This window comes from Bombina bombina, chromosome 6 (assembly GCF_027579735.1).
Source record: "Bombina bombina isolate aBomBom1 chromosome 6, aBomBom1.pri, whole genome shotgun sequence".
NCBI classification, from domain to species: Eukaryota; Metazoa; Chordata; class Amphibia; order Anura; family Bombinatoridae; genus Bombina; species Bombina bombina.
In genome coordinates this window covers 611,688,802-611,713,036 of record NC_069504.1, presented here as the reverse complement: position 1 = coordinate 611,713,036, position 24,235 = coordinate 611,688,802, and the positions used below count along the sequence as shown (strand labels likewise).

General features: G+C 35.5%; 1 long non-coding RNA gene across 5 annotated transcripts in view; it reads right to left on the bottom strand.

Annotated features, from left to right (window-relative positions):
* Positions 1-24,235, bottom strand: part of LOC128663339 (uncharacterized) — a 158,484-nt gene that overhangs the window by 126,511 nt on the left and 7,738 nt on the right. The window contains exon 1 of one of the 5 annotated variants that reach the window (XR_008402849.1): positions 19,991-20,103. The exons of the other annotated variants lie outside the window; for them this stretch is intronic. This is a non-coding gene — a long non-coding RNA (uncharacterized LOC128663339). Of the gene's footprint in view, positions 1-19,990; positions 20,104-24,235 lie in introns of those variants that run through there. 5 annotated transcript variants of the gene reach the window in all.

The following is a 24,235-nucleotide window of genomic DNA, read 5'->3' as shown; positions in this document are numbered from 1 at the left end:
TTAATAATATTTAACTAGTGTTTGCGAAGCGGGAGTGCAGTGGTTTAGGGGTTAATATGTTTATTATAGTGGCGGCGATGTCCGGAGCGGCAGATTAGAGGTTAATAAATATAATGTAGGTGTCGGCGATGTCGGGGGCGGCAGATTAGGGGTTAATAAGTGTAAGATTAGGGGTGTTTAGACTTGGGGTTCATGTTAGGGTGTTAGGTGTAAACATAAAATTTGTTTCCCCATAGGATTCAATGGGGCTGCATTACAGAGCTTTACGCTGCTTTTTTGCAGGTGTTAGGCTTTTTTTTCAGCTGGCTCATTGATTTCTATGGGGAAATTGTGCACGAGCACGTAAAACCAGCTTACCACTGCTTTCAGCAGCGCTGGTATTGGAGTGCGGTATGGAGCTCAATTTTGCTCTACGCTCACTTCTTGCCTGATAACGCCGGGTTTATGAAAACCTGTAATACCAGCGCTTTAGGAAAGTGAACGGTGACAATAATGTGCAAGTTAATACCGCACCCCTCATACTGCAAAACTCATAATCTAGCCGATTGTCTTTTATTCAGTAAAAAACGCTATTTTTATTTAATAAAGAAATAAATAGCGATAGATAGATAAATAGATAGATATAAATATATGTGTATATGTCTGTATATTGTTCTCAGAATAGAATAACTCTATTTCAACTATCTATAATCGCATTTGTAATGCGTCCGTCTGTGTTGCCAGTTGCGCACGCATCCTCAAAGGAATGTTGGTTGTGCAAGGCAGCCAAAAGAAGCCAGGAATCCACGAAGCCTTAAAAAAAATAAAACATGCAACCGTCCACAAGAAATAAATAAAAAACACGTAACCGCCTGCACAAAGTATTAACAAACACTGAAACCGCAAACCCCACTTTGCAAAATAATAAAGTAATTAACTCCTAATCCGCAAATAACATAATTAACCTATTACCCCTAAACTGACAAACCCCCACATCGCAATAAACCCAATTTCCTTTTTAACCCCTAAACCGACAAACCCCCACATCACAATAAACCTAATTAACTTATTAACCCCTAAACCGACAAACCCCATATCACAATAAACCTAATTAACCAATTAACTCCTAAAATGCCAACCCCCCCACAATGCAAATAACTAATTTAATTACTAAGCCCCCTAACCTAACACCCCTAAATTAACCAGAATACTGTTACACTTAAATAAAACCTGACATTAATTTACAAAAAAAAAATCTAAAATTACAAAAAATAAAAAAACTCTAAAATTACAGAAAAAAATAACCAAAATGATCAAAAATTAAAAAAATTTAAACCTAATCCCTATGAAAATAAAAAAGCCCCCCCAAAATAAAAACATCCCCTAAACTAAACTACCAATAGCCCTTAAAAGGGCCTTTTGTAGGGCATTGTCCTACGTTAAACAGCTCTTTAAAATTTAAAAAATATGAAATCCCCCCTAACAGTAAAAAACTCCACCCACCAAACTCCCCAAAATAATAAAAAATAACACTAAAAAACTTAAACTACCCATTGCTCCTAAAGGGCCATTTGTATGGGCATTGCCCTTAAAAGGGCATTCAGCTATTTTACTTCCCTTAAAAGGTCAATCAGCTCTTTTCCAGACTATTAAATCCCTAATCTTAAAAATAAAAAAAAAACAAAAATAAAAAAAAAAATCCTAACACTAAGCCCCAAATAGGTACTCTCCGTTCCTGAAGTCTGGCAGAGAAGGTCTTCTTTCAGGCGGCTCCATCATCTTCTATCTTCATCCGGAGTGAAGACTGCGTGAAGCGGAGGTGCGGAGCTGGCTTCCCCGATGCATGGATTCTCGGTGGCAGCCTCGGCGGAGTGGAGGCTCCTCTTCATGCGATCGTCTGTCGCACACTGAAGATTGAATGTAAGGTACCCTATATTTATTGGGGTACCTTGCATTCCTATTGGCTGAAATTTTGAAATCAGCTAATAGGATGAGAGCTACTGAAATCTTATTGGCTGATTTGAACAGACAATAGGATTTCAGTAGCTCTAATCCTTTTGGCTAATTTCAAAATTTCAGCCAATAGGAATGCAAGGTACCCCAAATTGATTGCGGTACCTTGCATTCAATCTTCAGTGTACGACAGACATCGGATGAAGATGAGCCTCTATGCCGCTGAGGAACATCAAAGAACACCGCCATTGAGGACCGCCGCTGAGGATCCACGCATTGGGAAAGACATCTCTGCACCTCTGCTCCATGCCACCTTCGTTCCGGATGAAGATAGAAGATTATGGATCTGCCTGGAAGAAGACCTTCTCCGCCGGACTTCAGGAACGGTGAGTACCTATTTGGGGCTTAGTGTTAGGATTTGTTTTTATTTTTGTTTTTTTTATATTTTTAAGATTAGGGATTTAATGGGCTAGAAAAGAGCTGATTGTCCTTTTAAGGGCAGTAAAAGAGCTGAATGCCTTTTCAAGGGCAATACCCATACAAATGCCCCTTTAGGGGCAATGGGTAGTTTAGGTTTTTTTAGTTTTAGTTTGTTTTATTTTGGGGGGTTTGGTGGGTGGGGGTTTTACTGTTAGGGGGTAATTTGTCATTTGTTTAGGTAAAAGAGCTGTTTAACTTAGAGCAATGCCCTACAAAAGCCAGTTTAAGGGTTATTGGTAATTTAGTATTAGATTAAGCTGTGTTTTTATTTTTGGGGAGAATTTTTATAGGAGTTTTAGTTTAGGTTTACATGTTTTATTTTGGATAGTTTTGTTTATTTTTTTCTGTAATTTTATATTTTTTATTTTGGATAGTTTTGTTTATTTTTTTCTGTAATTTTATATTATTTATTTTGGGTTATTTTAGCTTTGGGGTTTATATATATATTTATATTTTAAATAGACTGTCCTCTGGGCAGGCTTCTCGCCTAGTTTCTATAATAAAAAGAAAAAATGGACTTCAAAGGGATATGGTATTTTATTATTTGTATTCTTTATTTATGGACAGATTCTGTAGCTCTGTCCATGCGTAAAAAGATAAAAGTACAACGGTGATACAATACAATAAAAGACACTGGACAAAATGTAACAAACAAATACAGCAGGAATCGAGGGCCCTATTTCCATGGGAATTGACAATCTGGATTGGTAGGAGGGTGAGAAACAGGAAGTGGGGACTGCAGAGGTGAAATTGATGTTAGTGCGGAGTTAGATGAGGGCAACTATTAGGCAAGTGGAATTAATTTGTTACTGATTTGGGTGAAAGGCTTCCCTGAACAAACAGGTCTTTAGGGAGTGTTTAAAGGAGGAGAGGTTAGGGGAAAGTCTGACAGCTCAAGGAAGTGTGTTTCAGAGGGTTGGTGCCGCACAAGAGAAGTCATGCAGTCTAGCATGGGAGGAGATGATGGTACAAAATGCAAGAAGCAGGTCATTGTTGGATCTTAGAACTGGTAGGGGGTAAGCGCTTTGTAGGTCAGGGTGAGAATTTTGAATATAATTCTGTTGTGAAAGGGGAGCCAATGAAGAGACTTGCAGAGAGGTGCAGCAGATACAGAGCATTTGGGGAAGGGGATTAGCCTAGCAGAGGCATTAAGGACTGATTAAAAGGGGGAAAGATGGAGAGAGGAAGACCAGTTAGTAGGTTATTACAGTAGTCAAGTTGGGAAATTACCAGGGAGTGGATTAGCTGTTTAGTATGGATATGGCAAGGTGCTTGGCTGGGGGCTCAAAAGTGTATATATATATATATATATATATATATATATATATATATGTATATATATATATATATATATATATATATATATGTATATATATTTTTATGTGTGTATGTATATATGTGTGTGCATGTATGTATATGTATTTCTGTATAGTACTGTGAAAAAGTATTAAGCCCCCATTAGATTTGGTGCTTTAGCAATAATGACCATATATAATTATTTCTCAGTCTCTTTATTAGAATACAACCAGAAAATACAGGATATTTTTTTGCAGTATAAAATAACAGAAAAAAAAATCTGAAAAAAACGACTTCTATAGGCTAAAGTGGCAAATATTTAGTGTGATCTCCCCTTACACTTGAGCAATAGCAGGAACCTGGCTCTCGTAAACCTAAATGGAATGGAACCCTATTTAATGTCATTGCTAAGACCTGTATTTGTCCTACTATTTCATGTCAAAATAACTGCTGTTGAAAAAGGTCTATTACACCAGGTTTGTGACATGCTTGAGCATTACATACACATGTGGTATGAGTTTAATTAATTGAAAGCTTGCTAATAAGACCAACTTTTAATCACATCGTTCCATTCAAAATGCCAAAGATCACAGAATTTGACAGACATAAAATCATACTTTTGCATCAGCAAGACCACTCTCAAAGTGAAATCAGCAAACAAATTGGATACTCAAAATATGGTATTCAAGCTGTTATAAAGAAATTTTAAGGATCAGGAGAGGTCAAGAACAAAAAAGACTGGAAGGCTAAGAAAACATTAAAAATCTGATGAGAAGTTTCTCAGGGTTTCTTCTTTGAGAGACCAGAAGAAGTCCAGCAAGGACCTGGATCAGCATCAAGCAGCTTCATGTCCAAAGAAGCTTTATTAGAAATGATCTTTGTGGAAGGGTAGCAGCCAAGAAACCACTTTTTGGAAGGGGAACAGGGTGAAAAGGCTAAGATATGCTAAAGCTCACAAAGATTGGAATGAAGATCAGTAGAAAAGAGTATTATGGAGTGACGAATCCAAGTTTCAAATTTTTGGGTCCAATAGTCGACAATATTCGAGAAGAAGAGTTGGAGAGAGATGGAAGAATAAGTGCTTGCGACCTTCAGGGCCGGACTGGGAAATCAGACCGGCCCTGGAAATTTGTATAGACCAGTCCAGACCAACCACACCCCCTCCAACCCAGCCACAACCCTCCAGCCCATACAAATTCTGAAACTTGCATAAATAATGCTGCAGTGCTCCCCTCCCTCACGTAAACATCTCTGCCCATGATTGAGCAGATCCCAGACCCCTTCAGTGCTGAAACATGGCTGCAATTAATGACCCAGAGGTCCCCTTCAGGGATGACTTGTTTGAACTATGGAGGCACAAAATGACTAAACATTCCTTACAAAAGCCTGTGTAAATATGGCCTCCCTCACGCCAGCAGCTGCACTGACACATGCAAACTTGGTCTTTGATATAAGTTGTTTTTTTGTTTTCTTGGTTATATATATATATATATATATATATATATATATATATATATATATATATGTGTGTGTGTGTGTGTGTGTATGTGTTAACTCCACTGCTCCCATAAAATAAATATATATAAAATATATATAACTCCTGATTTGTTTCTAATAGCAGAAAAAGCTAAAGCTGACCCTTTCCCATACTCTAAATACACGGTCCCTATCTTTTCTTTGCAGAGTTTTTTTTTTTTTGCAATATCATACAGAAATTTGTGTAAAAAGTAAATACATAACTTGTTTATCCAGCCCCTCAGAAGTAACTGCTTTTTTTATAAACTATGACACTAGTGACTACCCATCGTATGTTACAAGATGAAATAACAAGTGGCTGAGGACATGACATTCTCACTAGATCTTTGGAAATAGTTTTGTTAATTACTTTGTTTTTTGTGACAAGTCAAGCAGTCCCCTCCCTTCCCAGCCCAACCACCTTTGTACTTACTGACTGTTGTTATTAAGCAAACTAGTTCTATTGTGCACTGGTGAGTCTCTTGTGTTCTGCCTCTGCGTTTCCGACTTGCCGTGTGACCATCCGTCCATCCCACCCCACGTGGCCTCTAACACTAGGCTCGTCCTCTCTGACTGACGCTCCCTCCTGACTATATGTCACGTGTGTGAGACGAGTGACAACTAAGTTGGAGGCGGAGTGGAGCATAAGCTGAGTGAGGAGGCGGAGCACTGACTGAGCGGCCCGTCGGCGGCCCGCAGGCATTATAGCATAATATAAATAAATATTTAGTATTCGCCCTCCGCAACCGGCACCGATGCAAATTATTTCATATGCAAATTATTTCATATGCAAATTGAAAGGCATTGCTTGCAGGTGCAGCCCTTGAAGCCAACTCACCTCTAATGCTTGCTAATAATGCTAATTGAATGATCATGATGCTGCACTGATCTCTATTTCAGCAGCCAGTCCAGAGCTGACTCAGTTGCCAGCCGGCGGCCCACCGGGATTTTTCCAGGTATCCCGGCTGCCCAATTCGGTGGCCTTCAGTGAAACATGGTGGAGGGTCTGTCCTGGTTTGAGGCTGCATTTCTGCCAGTGATGTTGGCTATATTGTCCAAATTGAAGGGATCATGAATGCTGAAAAGTATAGACAGGTTTTAATTCATCATGCCATTCCTACTGGAAAGCACCTGATTGGTAATAGTTTTATTTTTCAGCATGATAACGATCCCAAGCACACTGCTAATGCAGTGAAATCATATACGGAGTAAAAAACAGCTGATAAAACACTGAGAGTCATGGACTGGCCTGCACAGCGTCCATGTCTGAATATTAGTAGTATGGGATCAACTGCACAGAGAAAGAAATAAAAGACAACCTAAATCTAAAGAAGATCTCTGGGAAGTGCTGAAAGAAGCCTGGTATAATGTACCAGAGGATTACTTCTGAAAACTTCAGGACAGTCTCCCCAAAAGAGTTCAAGATGTGCTTAGTGCCAAGGGAGGTCACGCTAAATATTGACTTTTGCCTGAAGAAGCCACTTAGTTCTGAAAATGTTGTTTTTTTATATTTTTTGTGGACATATTTCCTGTATTTTCTGTTTGTATCTTAATAAAGAGACCAAAAAAATAAATAAGTATGGTCATTAAAACTTTGCTAAAACAAACAAACAAATGTAATGGTGGTCTAAGACTTTTGCATAGTACTGTATGTGCGCACACATACTAGTGTTCAAAAGTTTGGGGTCACTCAGAAAAGCAACTTTTTAGTCCATTAAAATAATATCACATTGATCAGAAATACAGTGTAGACATTGTTAAAGGGACAGGAAACCCCAAAATTTTCTTTTATGATTTGGATAGAATATATCATTTTAAAAAAACTTTCCATCTTACTTCTTTTATCAAATTTGCTTCATTCTCTTGTTATCTGTTGGTGAAGGAATTGCATTGCAGATAGATAAACATATCTAGTTAGTCAGTCAAATTAAACAAATGTGTGCAGGCACCAATCACCAGCTAACTCCCACTAGTGTAGGATATGTGCGTATTATTTTTCAACAAGGGATACCAAAAGAATGAAGCACATTTACTGTACGCACCTAATTCCAAACAAGTTCCCTTCCTCCGTAAACTTTTAGTGCATATAGACCAGATTAAAAGGGGACACCTAATCATTGGGGGAGACTTCAACATGGTTTGGAATCCAACCAAAGACAAACAGTCCACCATCACGACACACTCTGACAGAAACATCTCATCTACCTCCAACGCCTTTTGGAAACTCATATACCAACACAACCTCTATGACGCTTGGAGGTGCTTGGCACCCTCAGTAAAAGATTTTACACACCACTCAAAGGCCCATAATTCATACTCCAGACTGTATTATATATTCTGTGACTTGTGGTCTCTGGACCAACTTGTTAACCCTAACATTAGACAGTGTACGTGGTCAGACCATGAGATGGACTACTTAGATTTTACTAAGCTACAAGCCCTGACTAATAGGCCCCCATGGAGACTCTCCGAGCAATGGCTATCTGACATAGAACTTCCAGCACTCCAGGAGGTTGTGAAGGAGTTTCTATCCCATAATGACACAGGAATCACTGACATCAACATGGTTTGGGCTGCCCTTAAAGCGTACCTACGTGGGCACTTCATTAAAAAAACAGCCCGACTACGTAAAGAGGGTAGCCAGCCCTTAGCAAAGTTATATGGAGATCTCCGCACCCTTGAACAGACGAACAAAATGAGCCCTAGTACTCAAGTAGCCCACCAAATTGGACTTATTAGGGAAGAAATCTCCAAGAGAGATTTGTCACATGTTTAGGAGCCAGATGGGTTTACGGTAATGTTCTATCGAGCACTCAGCCCGATTATAACCCCGGTATTACTCCGACTGTTTCAAAATGCAGCAACTAAGGGTGCTTTCCTGGCGGAATTTTTAGAAGCGAACATTACCACAATCCACAAGGAAGGTAAAGACCCACTACTGTGCTCCAGCTATAGGCCCATTTCACTCATCAATGTGGACGCCAAAATCTATGCTAAAATATTGGCAAATAGACTAGGAAAGCACCTACAGACAATTATACACTTAGATCAAGTGGGCTTTGTCCAGGGGAGACAGGGCACTGATAATACTCGGTGCACTTTAAATATCTTTTCGGAGGCCGCGTATATGGGACTTCCTGTACTCACCCTGTCACTAGATGCCGAGAAGGCCTTTGACAGGGTGAGGTGGGATTACTTATTTCAAACCCTATCAGCGTTCGGAATACCAGACCCTTTCATTACAGCGACCAAGGCATTATATTCGTCCCCCACTGCAGTTGTTAGGGGGTTGGGATTCTGCTCCCCCAAAATAACAATCAGTAATGGAACCAGACAGGGATGCCCTCTCTCCCCCCTACTATTCGTCCTAGCTATTGAACCCCTGGCAATTGCAATTAGAGAGTCGAAATTGATTCATGGCGTGCAGATGCATGATACCCCTCAGAAGCTTGCACTATTTGCAGATGACCTTATGGTCTTTCTTTCAGACACGACTGATTCTCTCCCCCTGCTGCTGACCCTTTTCAAACAATTCAGGGAAATTTCTTATTATAAACTGAATGTGGCCAAAAAAGAGGCCTACTCCATTAATATCCCACAGAATGAAAGGGAAGCTGTCCAGCTTGCCTACTCCTTCAAGTGGTCCTGCAAAGGAATCCGCCACTTGGGAGTCTTTCTTTCCCATAAAACGTCAGTGGTGATCAAGGAAAACCTTGAAACACTACTAACGACCGTCACTTCGTAGCTTAATTCTAAGAGATATAGTGAAATATCTTGGATGGGCAGAATAGCGGCTCTTAAGATGATGATCTTACCAAAGCTCACCTACTTGTTCCGCTGTATTCCAATACCAGTCCCATGTACATTGATAAGGAAGTTCCAGACCCTCTTTAACTCATACACTTGGCATGACAAAAGACCCCGGGTAGCTGCAAATATCCTGCAAATGCTGATAGAGAAAGGAGGCCTTGGTCTTCCCAGCATCAGAAAATATTATGAAGCGGCAATGCTAACCCATGCTACAGCATGGGGTAAGGATCTCCCCCCAACAAGGTGGAGAGAACTAGAGCAGGCTTCGCGGCCAGCATACATTTACCTAGAAGATTTGCTTTGGCTACCCCCACATTGGCAAACCAAAGTCCACGTCACTAACAACATAGTGAAAGGGTGTCAAGAAGCTTGGACTAAGCTGCGACACAATAAATTAGTGGCCCCGCACCCCTCACCAATACATCCAATAAGGGGCCTCCTAGTGGGACTACTTAACACACATCTTAACGCATGGGCTACTATGGGCATAAACACCGTGGGAGACTTTTACTGTAATGGGCAGTTAAGAACACACAGGGACATGCTGGACCTTAATACACTGACCCCCAAACACCAATTTGACTTACTGAGACTTCGTACACTAATGAAATCCTGGGGCTTTTTGGGTGAATCATTGAGAGACCTGACCATTTGGGAGACACAGTGGATAGCCAATACCCAACAACATAAACCCCTCACAGTACACTATCACTGTCTTATAGAGGAAGAGACTACTCCAAAAACAATTCATATGGATGCTTGGGAGAGAGACTTGCAGGCTTCGTTTGCACCAGATACCTGGGGAAAACCCATTAGTTTAACAAAAAAGGCAACCCATTGCGTCACTTTATATAAGTTATACTTCAAAGCAATCACCAGATGGCACTTAGTGCCCACAAAACTACAGAAACGTTTTCCTGAACATTCACAGCTGTGCTGGAGAGAGTGTGGAGAGCCGGGATGCCCCATCCATGTTTGGTGGACCTGTGCTAAATTGACGACTTATTGGCAGAAAGTAGAAAAGATCTGTAAAGAATTGGAGCTAACACCAACCTTGAGCCCAGCTCTGGCCATATTGCATCTAGGTGTAGACAAACTCCGCAAAACCAAGCAAAATCTTCTGATATATATCCTTATCTCTGCTAAATTGCTTGTAGCTAGGAATTGGAAAAAGAGCCAACCTCCCAGGCTACAGAGTATATTAGAGGGTGTGAACTATATTAAAAATATGGAAAATTACGTTGCTAGGGAACGAGGGCAGCTGAACAATTACTGCTTAATTTGGGAACCCTGGGAATCCATGCTGACTCGCCTAACCCCCACCTAAATACTCAGGAATAGGAAGATGAATAGGAAAGCATCCCCTCCAGCCACTTCAACCCCTAGCCCCCTTACTTGCCTCCTACCCCTACACCTTCCTAGAAGCTAAGATAGTAGCCCAGCGTCCTAACTAGCAGATAGCAGGCGGAGAGGGGCCAGAGGGCCCCCCATAATAATAGGAGTCTGTGATGTAACATAATAACTAAAATTACACTATTTGATCACTTCCATTGACTGATTTGTTGTCCTAAGGATAACACCTTTGTAGAATGATGATATATGATTGTATACCCCTGAAAGTTCATTGTATATACCAAAGGTGACCTCTGTAAAAACGAGGACTTCCTCACAGGGAGAAGTTTACATTCTCATTTGTTGTCTGCATTTACAGAACCCTGCACATATAAATGTACCTTTCATGATTTGCTGAATATTGATACTGTTTATATCCTTATTTGAGAAAGGTTGTATGTTAAAAATATGTCCTCAATAAAAAAAGTTTCTTTAAAAAAAAAAAAAAAGAATGAAGCACATTTAAAAATAGAAGTGAATTTAAAAATGTCTTAAAATTACATAGTCTGTCTGAATCATGCAGGTTTCATTTTGACTTCCCTATCCATTTAAAGGGACATAAAACAAGTTGGAATAGAGACAAAATATAATAATATGTACTTTAATTACTTTACCTTCAAATTTATACTGCAGTGCCTCACCATTAACTCTTTCTTTTTAGTTTCTGAATTGTAAAGCTCTAACTCCCCCCACACAATTCCTTTTATGGCTGTACCTATACATATGGTTGCTTTTGGTAGAATACAAAAATGCATAGAGATTATATGGTGGAGCATGCCTAGAAGCTGTGAACTCAGTTGAAATACAATGTCTGTGCCTAAACACTGATAAGAGGGGTGGAGTTGGCTGCTCCAGGCAGCTTAGCTATGTAATTCATTTTGCTTATTTTTGAAAATTATTTTAAAATACTTGCCAGCAATTTTTAAACATTTTTTTTATGCAAACTATTTTTAATTAATTAGCCCTTTTAGGAGATGCATAGATCTCAACCTGTTTTATGTCCCTTTAATATTGTAAATTACTATTGTAACAGGAAACAGCTGATTTTTGTGTAATATCTACATATGCGTACAAAGGTCCATTATCAGCAACCATCTGTCCGGTGTTCCAGTGACACATTGTGTTTGCTAATCTAAGTTTATCATTTAAAAAGGCTAATTGATCATTAGAAAACCCTTTTGCAATTATGTTAGCACAGATGAATACTGTTGTGCTGATTAAAGAAGCAATAAACTGGCCTTCATTAGACTAGTTGAGTATCTGGAGCATCAGTAGGTTCAATTACAGGCTCAAGAAGGCCAGAAACAAAAAACTTTCTTCGGAAAATCATCAGTCTGTTCTTGTTCTGAGAAATTAATATGTACAGAGAGAAGCACACTCACAAGAATGAACAACTAGCTCAATAAAATCGTTAGCCTGTTCTATGGTGATTTACCACCTGGGTGCAGCTTCTTTTAGCCCAGTAATGCTTTTCACAGAGTAGAACTTTCCTGTAGTATATCAGTCTGATTCTGCCTATTACAGTCCAGCGCCGAAATACAAGACAATTTCTCTCTGAACAAGGAACACAGCAACCCCAGACGATCGTTTCGGCCTTCATTGGGCCTCATCCGTGAGGTGTAGCCATATTCCTCTAAGCACACTGAGCAAGGAGTATGTGTCTTGTTGCCTCTTTTTTTCCCTTAGGGAGAATAAATACACACAGAGAGAAGTGCACTTACAGGAACGAACAACTAGTTCAATAATATTGTTAGCCTGTTCTATGGTGATTTACCACCTGGGTGCAGTTTCTTTTTAGCCCAGTAATGCTTTTAACAGAGTAAAACTTTCCTGTAGTATATCAGTCTGATCCCGCCTATTACGGTCAGTCCAGCACTGAAATACCAGGCAATTCCTCTCTTAACAAGGAACACAGCAACCCCAGATGATTGTTTTGGCCTACATTGGGCCTCGTCAGTGAGGTGTACTTGCATACAATGCTGTGTACTACTACTTTCACAGAACAGCGCAAACTGTCTCTAATCAGAATAGAAAGAGGAGTGGGAGCCCTGGGTGCACAACTGAGCAAGAGGACAATTAGAGTGTTGTCTAGTTTGAGAAACAGACGCCTCACAGGTCCTCAACTGGCAGCTTCATTAAATAGTACCCGCAAAATACCATTCTCAACGTCAACAGTGAAGAGGTGACTCCTGGGTGATGGCCTTCTAGGCATTTTAGGCAAAGTTGCACAGAAAAAGCCATATCCCAGAATGGACAAAAAAAAGAAAATATTATGATTGGCAAAATAACAGACACTGTATAGAGGAAGATTATATATATGTGTGTGTGTGTGAGAAACTTTAATATGTTTACCATAACACTTTACTTCAATTCTCAAGTCGCTCTAAAAAAATTGCGCTTCTATGTGTTACACTCACACTCCAAAACATACCTCACAACTTGTAAAATAAGTGATATTTAGTCACGCTATCTTTTGAAAGTATAGGGCGCACAAAACAAATATCAGCTGCGCTAATCATTCAATGGTAATTTATTTTTACCATTGATTGTAATACCAGATTTCCTGGCTTCATGCTAAATATTTTTTAGAATGTTTAAAAAAAAATCTTCATGAAAAACATGATGTACTATATATGTGTAAATTTCCACTGAGGAATAGAAACATTTTAAAAATATATATATACAGTATATATAATGAATAATTTACTTTAAAAATTGCATCAAAACACTAAATCAATATAAGCTTAAAATTAGCATATGAGCCTACCTAGGTGTAGCTTTCAACAAAGAATACCAAAAGAACAAAGCAAATTTGATGACAAATGTTATTTGGAAAGTTTAAAATTGCATGCCCTATCTGAATCAAGAAATTTTAATTTTGACTAGACTGTCCCTTTAATATTTTTAAATTCTAGACCATTTAAATCCATATGAATCACACTTTTACTCACTTTTACATGGTATGCAGTGTTTGTTTCTGATGACTTTCCACTGCAAAACACTTTGTTGTATGACCCCTTGCCAAGGGTATTCTACAAAGCATTTCACGTGATTTTGGATAACTCTAATTCAACTGTTTTACACACAGGAAAAGCAATCTCGGCATACTTTGGATTTTGGCACAATTTTACATATTTACTCATGTTTTTTTCACAAGCAAATAAACTGTCATTTCCTATTTTCATTAAAAAAAATATATATATATCTCAAATCACATTTATATTTTTCCCCAACTCTATTTATCTTTACTATATATAATAAATATAAAACTTAAAGGGAAAGGGCATGCAATTTTAAACAATTTCCAATTTGCTTTTATCATGAAATTTGCTTTGTACTCTTGGAATTCTTTGTTGAAAACTAAACCTAGGTAGGCTCATATGCAAATTTCTAAGCCCTTGAAGGCTGCCTATTATCTCAGTGCATGTTGAAAGTTTTTCAAAGCTAGACAGTGCTAGTTCGTGTGTGCCATGTAGATATCATTGTGCTCATTATAGTGGAGTTATTTATGAGTCAGCATTGATTGGCTAAAATGCAAGTCCATCAAAAGAATTAAGATAAGGGGGCAGTCTGCAGAGGCTTAGATACAAGGTAATCATAAAGGTAAAAAGTGTGTTAATATAACTATATTGGTTATGGATAATAAAGGGGTTATCTATCTTTTTAAACAATAAAAATTCAGGAGTAGACTGTCCCTTTAAAATAACTTTTAATGCTATGAATAACAGATCATCCTTTAGTCCAGAGCTTCTTAAACTTTTTTTTTTAAAACAAACCCCTAACAGATGGGTATACATTTTTTTAATACATAAATATAGCACACAAATGAGGGAATATGATAAAAAATAAGTCATATCTATGTGCCCATTGCTAATCACTAATATTTGGATTAGTTTACTAATTCCTTGTACCTTCCATGTAGTCTTTTTACCTTCTTGTGTGTGACGAAAAGAAGTACCCATGCACTGTATTTTACACACAATGTTCCCTCTAGTAGTGTGAGTAAACAATTTTATAGTTTTTAGCTGTTACTAAAAATATATCTGCACATTTGAAGAAATACAGCCAACCTTGCATTAAGTAAAATAAGAAATACTTTCTAATTTACTTCCATCATCAAAATGTGCAGACTCTTTTTATATACACACTATGAGGCACCATCTCCTACTGAGCATGTGCAAGAGAGAATTAACTTTTACCAGAAAAAAACGTCTACTCAACTGTCTTTTAATTAGGAAATATTACAGTGTTTAATGGTCTTTTACGTGTTAACATATTTTAAAAATGTAAATTAAAAATTAACACAAATATTATGAAAAATATTGATTGAACTCATAAATTTATATTATAGGTTAAAGGGACAGTCTACACCAGAATATTTAGTGTTTTTTAAGATAGATAATCACTTTATTACCTATTCCCTAGTTTTGCATAACCAACACATTTTTATTAATACACTTTTTAACTCTGCAATTACCTTGTATCTAAGCCTCTGCAGACTGCCCCCTTATCTCAGTGCTTTTTACAGACTTGCATTTTAGCCAATCAGTGCTGGCTCCTAGGAACTCTACGTGTGTGAGCACAGTGTTATCTATATGAAACACACAAACTAACACCCTCTAGTGGTGAAAAACTGTCAAAATGCCCTGAGATGAGAGGCGGCTTTCAATGGTTTAGAAATTAGCATATGTACCTCCTAGGTTTAGCTTTTAACTAAGAATACCAAGAGAACAAAGCAAAATTGGGGTGATAGATGTAAATTTTAAAATTGTGTAATTTTTCACACACCTACAGAGAAACAAAATATTTGAGGCGTATGAAAAAGTAAAACATGATGACTAGGCAATTCAATACTTACAAACACATGATTTGTTTCATTAAAGGGACAGTCTAGTTCAAAAGAAACTTTCATTATTCAGATAGGGCGTGTAATTTTAAACAAAGTTTCTTTTGAACTAGACTGTCCCTTTAATGAAACAAATCATGTGTTTGCAAGTATTGAATTGCTTAGTCATCATGTTTTACTTTTTCATACGCCTCAAATATTTTTTTTCTGTGTAGGTGTGTAAAAAATCCTGTGAAATGGCACAAAAATGTGACTTCAGAGGGCTTGTTAAAGAAAAAAAAACACCAATGGGTAAAAGCAGAATGGATCCCTGCTTCTTATGAATATACCCTAATGATGTCCTGAAAAAAAAAAAAAAACTGTTGACTTCCAATTTTAGCAATTCAGTAATTTAAATCAATTCAACCTTGCAAACTTGAAACCAATTTATCTTTATTCTCATAAGCATTATCATGTTGCAATAATTAGAACTTAAAGGGACATATAACCTTTTTTTTCACGATTCATATAGAGCATGTGATTTTAAACAACTTCCTATTTACTTCTATTATCTAATTTGTTTTGTTGATATCCTTTGTTGAAAAGTAGACTTGGGAGCTGTTGATTGGTAGCTGCACATATATTCCTCATGTTATTAGCTCACCCAATGCCACCAGCTAGCTCCCAGTAGTGCTTCTCTGCTTCTTCAACAAAGGATGCCATGAGAATGAATCAAATTTGATAATGGAAGCACATTCTGAATCATAAATAGAAACATTTTTTATTTCATGTCCCTTTAAGCATCTAGCTATAGCATATCTCTGGGATGAAGATAATTTACAAATACAGAAGTCAGCCATTATTAGGATAATTTAGAAAATAAATTTAAAATAATATTAAAATACAACCCTCCTCTGCAATTGCTGTAGATATATTCTGACTATTAAAACTAATATAGCATTATAAATTAAAGTAATTAAAAATTTAATATTTAAAATTAGTTTTTAAATTTCAAAATAATTTAAATTTAAATTGTTTGAATGTATTGTATGTAATAATATTAATAAAATTATTATTTTAAAATGTATATTGGTATTGCAAATAAATACACTATTACTGTATTTTAATTTAATTCATGTATTTGGGTTTCCAATGTGTTCTGGTTAATGAATAAGTTTTAAAGGGTGTTGAAAAAAGTTTTTAAGTTCTTTGAAACCTTTCAAATGCTTCATGGCCAATCAGAAAACCTAGCCTAGATTACAAGTGGAGCACAAACATATTAGCACTATTGTGAGGTAACGCCAATCAAGTTAAATCAGTAGCGCTTTTATATATTTGCTCATATTATAAGTTCAAAGTAATATGTTAGTGCTCAAGTGAAATCCTAGGGTGCACTAACTTCTGAATGTCGGAAGTAGGTTTTTTATGTTTTAACAGTAATTTGACAGTGTTGGACGGGGAAGGGCTCAAAGATGTATTTGTATATGTGTGCATTTGTATGTGTGTAGCTATATATCTGTATGTGTTTGTGTGTTGTTTGTTTGAACACACATACTGTATATAAATACACACATTTATCTCTACAAATACAAATACACACATATACATATACACCTTTGAGCACCTTCACAGTCCGGCACCTTGTGATATACCATATCCCTTTAAATCACTGTTAAAACATTTATTATATATATATATATATATATATATATATATATATATATATATATATATATATATGTATATATATAATGTATATATATATATATATATATATAAAAATAATCTTACATTTAATATGTATGTGTTTGTGTGTCTTTGTATGTGTGTGTGTTATTGTGTGTGTTTTATTATGTGTTTGTGTATGTGGGTGGGTGTGTATGTATGTGTGTGTGTGTTATTGTGTGTGTGTGTGTTATTCTGTGTGTGTGTGTGTGTGTGTGTGTATGTATGTGTGTGTCATTGTGTGTGTGTGTATACAGATGGCCCTCGGTTTACAACGGTTCAATTTGCACCGTTTCAGAATAACAACCTTTTTTTCAGTCATGTGACTGCTATTGAAAAGCATTGAGAAGCAGTGCATTGATTAAAATAGCCAATAGGTGGAGCTGTCCGCTTGTGTTGCAGCAAAGATATGCAAGCCAAGCAAGCTGAAATTAATTGGTTTAACCAGACCTGAGCTATCAAGCAGATTTCAAAGGAACAAGATCTTCCTGTCTATAAATCAGTCCAGATTGGAATGCATAGAAAGAACTGTTTGCAGAAAAATTCAAGTAAAGTCTGTGTTGTGTGATTATTTTATTAGGTTTATAATGCTGTTTATCAATTGTTTTTGTTCATTTAACTTAGTTTAATTATATATTCTGTGTTGTGTGATTATTTTATTAGGTTTATAATGCTGTTCAGCATTTAAAGTCTTCATTTCAAAGCTTTTACAATAATGTATTAGGTGTTACTTATGATAATTTTGAGAGGGGCCTATAACCTAACTCCCTCACTTCCCATTGACTTACATTATAAACTGGGTTTCAATTTACAACGGTTTCAATTTACAACCATTCCTTCTGGAACCTAACCCGGGCATAAACTGAGGGCTACCTGTATATGTATGTGTGTGTTATGTGTGTGTGTGTATGTGTGTTATTGTGTGTGTTATTGTGTGTGTGTGTGTGTGTAATACATTATTTAAAGATATTATACATGTGTTTTGTTATGCATATCCAGCCTTAACACTTTTCTTCAGGTTTAAATTTTTCATTCCTATTATGTAATAACTCTCCACTTATCATCAGTATGAGTGATCATAGAGCACACTGCAATATCCATTGAAAGTATAGCACACAATAACAAAACTCTGGTAAATCTTTTTTACTATTGACTTGTAATACCAGATTGTGTAATATTATTAACTCAGGGTTGCAATATGGATAGGGTACCTTTGCACAATTGATTGTGCTCCACTTAAGTTTAATTAATTAACGTTAGTTTTTATTGTGCTAAATTAATCATTTTTTTACCCATTAAAACTGCTGCCCCACCTTCCACTCTTCGTTAAACTACCTTTTTTTTTTGTCATGATGTTTTATCAATTTAGCCAATCTGTTTGCTTGCCATATGGCACAGGAAGAAAAAAAAATGTGAATTGCTGTCTATGTTTAAGGCAGGTAGGACCATTCTCTATGTCATAAAACAACAGAAACAGGATATGTAGGGGGTTGGGGGGAAACAAAGATGGTAGGAATAAAAGTTTTATGTATTCAAAATTGGATTGAGTTGAGGTAATATAGATGTAAGAATTTGTTTTCAAAATGGTAAAACTAACCATTACTTTAAGTATAGAAATTTTTATGAAAAATGGATCACTGGAAACAAATTACTTTTAGTAGAGGTAATAAATAATTATTGTATTACATTATATAGCTTACTTTTTTGCATGGTCTGATACCCCCCCCCCCCCCACACACACACACACACACACATCTTTAAACAATTGAAACAACAATAATAATTGAATAATTAAAAAAAAGGCTTGGAAGCTTTCTGTAAACAAAAAGTCTGTTATAAAACACAACATTTTGGTGACTTCCTAAAGCTTACTTTCATTCCTGAAGTTCTACAGGTGTAGTGGTTTGCAACATATTTTCTTTTTTGGCTCATTTTCATGTACTTTACCTCATAAAATTGAGCAATTTCTACTTCTTAGAACTTAAAATGTCTCCTGCTGACTTCTCAAGGCTAACTCTGCTGCATATCAGTCCCTAATTGGCTTCATCAGATAACAACTGCAAACAAAGGTACTCCATACTAACTTTACAATAGTGGCTAGGCTTGTCCTTGGACTAAAACCCAGCTTGGCTCCTCCAAATAAGTTAAATGGTGAGTGGAGTTTTACTACTGGAAAAAGAAAATTGCATTTGTTTTAAAAACTTTAAGACTTGGTTGATATGTAATATTGCATGAGTAGTAGTTTGTTTTTTTTCTGACAAATTTCAAATTTAGTTCTATATTCCATCCACCTTGAGAAGTCAGTAGGGGACATTTCAAGTTCTGAAAAGTAGAAATTGCTAAATTTTATCAGATAAATTACATGAAAATTACATGAAAAGGAGGCAAAATAAAAAGTTGCAAGTTGTTTCATTATGATTAACAAAATATTTTATTTAAAAATATCAAGGTGTTTACTGTCCCTTTAAGTGACATAAAACATAAGATGTTCTTTTCTAATAAAGCATTAATAAAATAAAGTGTGGTCAGTTATATAGAAAAATGAATTATCTTCTGAACAATGATTATCAAATATGACTGAGCATTTTTAGTGTAGGTGATTGTCTTCTGATGTAGACTTTAGTAAGTTACTTGTTTTAAATAAGCTTGTGTGTTGTTTCTACATTGAATCACTGATCTCTAGATCAGTTTTGATTCTTGTAACAGTACAGCAATTAAAGGCTAAATTTCCATGGAGGGTGTAAAGATGTAGCGTGAAGGACTAAAGCAAGTATTTCCTGAATTAAAATTCTTAAATTAAATAGAATAGGAATGAGAAACAATGTGCAAGAAGCTCACCTTAAAATGTCCACATCAGAAGATAAAAGTAGATTGTCTTTTTATTAGTTTATTTTATGTATTTTTTTATTTACTTTTATAATGACTCCTTAAACAATTCAATTATCATTAAAGTAAAAAATGCTTATTTACCTGTTTTCTTGTTTTTGTTTACATTAGTTTAATTAGAGTGTTTACCTGTTAGTAAGGAAAACAAAATGGCTGCCACCTGAGTTTATGAGAGGACTTTATGAACAAATTAGGGTCTGTCTAGTAAAATCTTGCTTCCGCATTTGGCTGCTATACCTAGGTTTAAAAGGACAATAAAGTCAAAATTAAACTTTCATATTTCAGATAGAGCACGCATCTTTCTATTTTACTTCTATTATCTCTTGGTATCCTTTTTTGAAGAACATAATAGATAGTCTCAGGAGCAGCAATGCACACCTGGGAGCTAGCTGCTGATTGGTGGCTGTAAATGTATGCCTCTTGTCATTGGCTCAATGCATGTGTTTAACTAGCTCACAGTACTGCACTCCTGCTTCTTCAACAAAAGATACCAAGAGAATGAAGCACATTTGATAATATAAGTAAATTAGTTCTACGCAGTTATTGTTTGCCTCTTGTCATTGGCTCAATGCATGTGTTTAACTAGCTCACAGTACTGCACTCCTGCTTCTTCAACAAAAGATACCAAGAGAATGAAGCACATTTGATAATATAAGTAAATTAGTTCTACACAGTTATTGTTTGATCACTGAAGTAGCTCATTTCTATATTTTTATCTGTCCCTAAATGGCCTCAGCAGAGGAGAAAGTAAAGACATTTTGATATGGCACTGTTTTAAGTCCCCTCAAATGGAGATTGGGGAATTAATGTCCTGATAATTAAAAAAAAAGCTTGCATACATGGATAGAAGCAAAAGCTTTGGGTGCATTTTTTGAGAAATATAATATATGAGCCTGCCTTTCGAAAAATGTTTGGGGGACTTTTCAGCACTGAGGAGACTTCTTAGATAATTTCGCCAGATCATCAGTCGTTAATGGCCTGATGATCTCTGGCCTTGTGAGATTTCCTAACAAATCTCTTCAGTACTGTAACACCATGTGTCCTAATTCTCTAAAGGCAGAGAACAGTGCATCTCGCAAAGGGGTGTTACCTACTTTTAAGTACATAAAGGCAATGCATACATTATAATAGTACTCATAAAAAGCGTAATTTAAAAAATGTTTAACGCAAATAAATTGAATACTGAAATAAAAATATGCAGCAAAATATTGTTTTGTTTAATCTCATTAAAAATCATAACAAAACAAAAAATCTATTTTCATGGACAAATTAATATTAGAAATTATGCAGGATATGTATATATATATATATATATATATATATATACACACATACACACACACACATATAGTATATATGCATTACAATCTTAAAATATTGAACAATCATACTTAAAATAGGAAATGTTAAAAAATACAATTTACTTCTGTGAAAGCATGCAAATAAAATGTAAAAGTGCCTGTTACTTACAGGTTATACATAGTTAACTAGTTCTAGTGTAATGCTGATTTATCTTGGGTGGGTGGCCTTACAGATTTAAGCACCAGTGTCTTATATAGATTGGATTGTTGTTGATTAGAAAGCCAAGTTCAGGACAATGATTTTCTACAGCAAAATCTAAAATATTGAAATCTAAACTATTCGTGTTTACTGTGATTAAAAGGTTTATATTTTATCATATGATACAAAAATACACTTTATAATAGTATTTTATTTTATTTTTTATATTATACAAAAATAAAAGATAGAAAGGGACAGCCTGACACCAGACTCATTTTATTTAAAGAGTGAGTAGTGGTTTAAGTTAGCTTTGGAAAAAAAACATAAGAAAAAGTCTAGCAAGTCAGAATATACAGACTTGCAACTGACTTGAGCCTGACTCATCAAATGTCAGGGAATCCAGTTGGCATTATCGTAAAGTGAATACAAGATAGACATAAATATGTATTCAAAGCAAAGTTTATCCTTGGACTTATATATAGAATTATTTTTACAACTATATTAGTTTAAAATATGTGTAAAGGTTTAATTTATATAAAGTACTCCAAAGTTTCTATGAAGTTATAGGACCAGCGTGATTGAACTAGTTTTCTATTTATCTCTGTCATCTTCTGAGAACAACTAGGAACAGATATAAATCAGAGAATAAAAAATAGTTTGTGCAAACAAGGCTGTGTGGAAACCCTGTTAGATAATCTTATGTTCCATAGAACTTTGTTTAGACATTCTCTTTTATAGCTTGTTTTACATCTATCCCCAACTGCAGAGTGAGATAAGAAAACTTACTTTTAAACATGACAGCATCCATTACTTATAGATACTCAGTGGAATTTAGAAAAACAACAATTTTCACATTAAATGGAAAAAAAATGAAATTATAATGCAAAGTTCTTTAACTGAACATGAACATTTTATATTACAATCCAATACTGTTTATTACACCTTTAAGAAATGCAGGTGTCAATCATTATTAGAGTAGTACCATAAAAGGAAAACTAATGAAATAAAAATAAAAAATGAAAACACCTCCTGTGACTATAGATACAGTCTGACAATTTAATACAATACTGTAGTAATAATTATAATTATACAATTCCATTTAAAATGTAAAAATATTAAAGTATAAATTAAACAAAGGTTATTTTAAATGTAATATTTTAATTTGATTAGACTTTAATATTATTTTTTATTTAATTTCTAATTTAATTGAATTAAATGTAATATTAATATGGTATTGAAAACAGTATTATTTTTCAAAATATTTTTTTAAATGTTAAAGGCCTTTGAAACCAGTCAAATATTTGTAAAACAAATTAAAACCGGTGGCTTAATTTTCAGATTCTTTAAAAGTCAGCCAGTCATTTTCCGATCTGAGCAATCTCTGTGTAGCATGTTGCAGGATCAGGTAACATATGTAAAACAGAAGAATGCAATTGTTTCATGTATACGTTGAGGGAATTTAATAGTTAATTAAAACAAATTTGATATATGAAAGGAATCATTGTATGTTGGCAGGTTTTATGTATCACTCTAATTTTAACAAGTGTAATAATTTTACCAGCAAATTATACATACTATGATTGTATATTGCCCCTATAAATTGTTTGTCACCTCTGAAATCTGCTCTCATACATGCAATATATTGAGGACATTGGTCACTTTTATAAACTAGCAAATAAATCACTTTGCTTTGAACAAACTGTTTTCAACAGCCCTCAAACACTATATTTTGTATTGAAAGTTTAAACAAAAATAAATGAAATTATTCTGTCATGAAATTTACACATTAATTAATGTATTGATATCCCTTTACACTAAATAGAGAGAGAGAGAGAGAGAGAGAGAGATGATAGACAGACAGAGAGAAAGAAAGAGATAGATAGATAGATGATAGATAGATAGATAGAAGATAGATAGATAGATAGATAGATAGATAGAAGATAGATAGATAGATAGATAGATAGATAGATAGATAGATAGATAGATAGATAACCAGACAGATTAACAAAGAGAGAGAGAGAGAGAGAGAGAGAGAGAGAGAGAGAGAGAGAGAGAGAGAGAGAGAGAGAGAGAGAGAAAGAATATAGAGAGAGAAAGAAGATAGATGTGAGTCTGAACTGAGTAGGCATTGAGTTAAATACCTGACAGTTAATAATCTAGAAGCTGTATGCACAAAAGCAACAATAATTGTATTACCCTATTCTGATTACTTCTCTAAAATTCTATTTATCAAATGCCATAGTGTTATCTTATTCAGTTAGGTTTTTGTATAGCAAGTAAAGGCTGTGTTTAATTTAATATCTAATGCTAGGGATATGGAGAGTAAGGGAGCCTTCATCAGTGATTCATCTGCTGTTGTTAGGAATGTAGTGCAAAGCAGAGTTTTCCCAACACTGACAAGTCCTATTAATCTTCTTCAGACACTTTTCAAAAGGTGTCTCCATCTGTGTCCAGCATCTAAACGCCATGACACCCCAGAGACAAAAACCACCTTCATTTCAGGTCCTGATTTTGTCAGTCTCTTATTGGATACAGATATTCTGAATATCTGTAATATGCATTTGCAGTCCTCATATTTCCCACAGAGGGCTTCAAATCAACACCCTTGTTTCTTGCAAAAGTTATTTGAAGAAAATAAAAAATGATGTTTAATTTAGCATTTATATGCTGAAAGATGTAAACATAAATAAAATGAACCCAATAAGCAGTTGTATGTTGATAAAAAATATTGATTCTAGCTCACATATCCTTAGCATTTAGTAAAATAGAAACCAAACAATATATATATATATTAATATTTAGTTTGTGCTGTTAACCCTTAGCTGCCAGAGAGGTCTACAATTCATTGCGTTCAAAGCAAAGGGGATATGGATG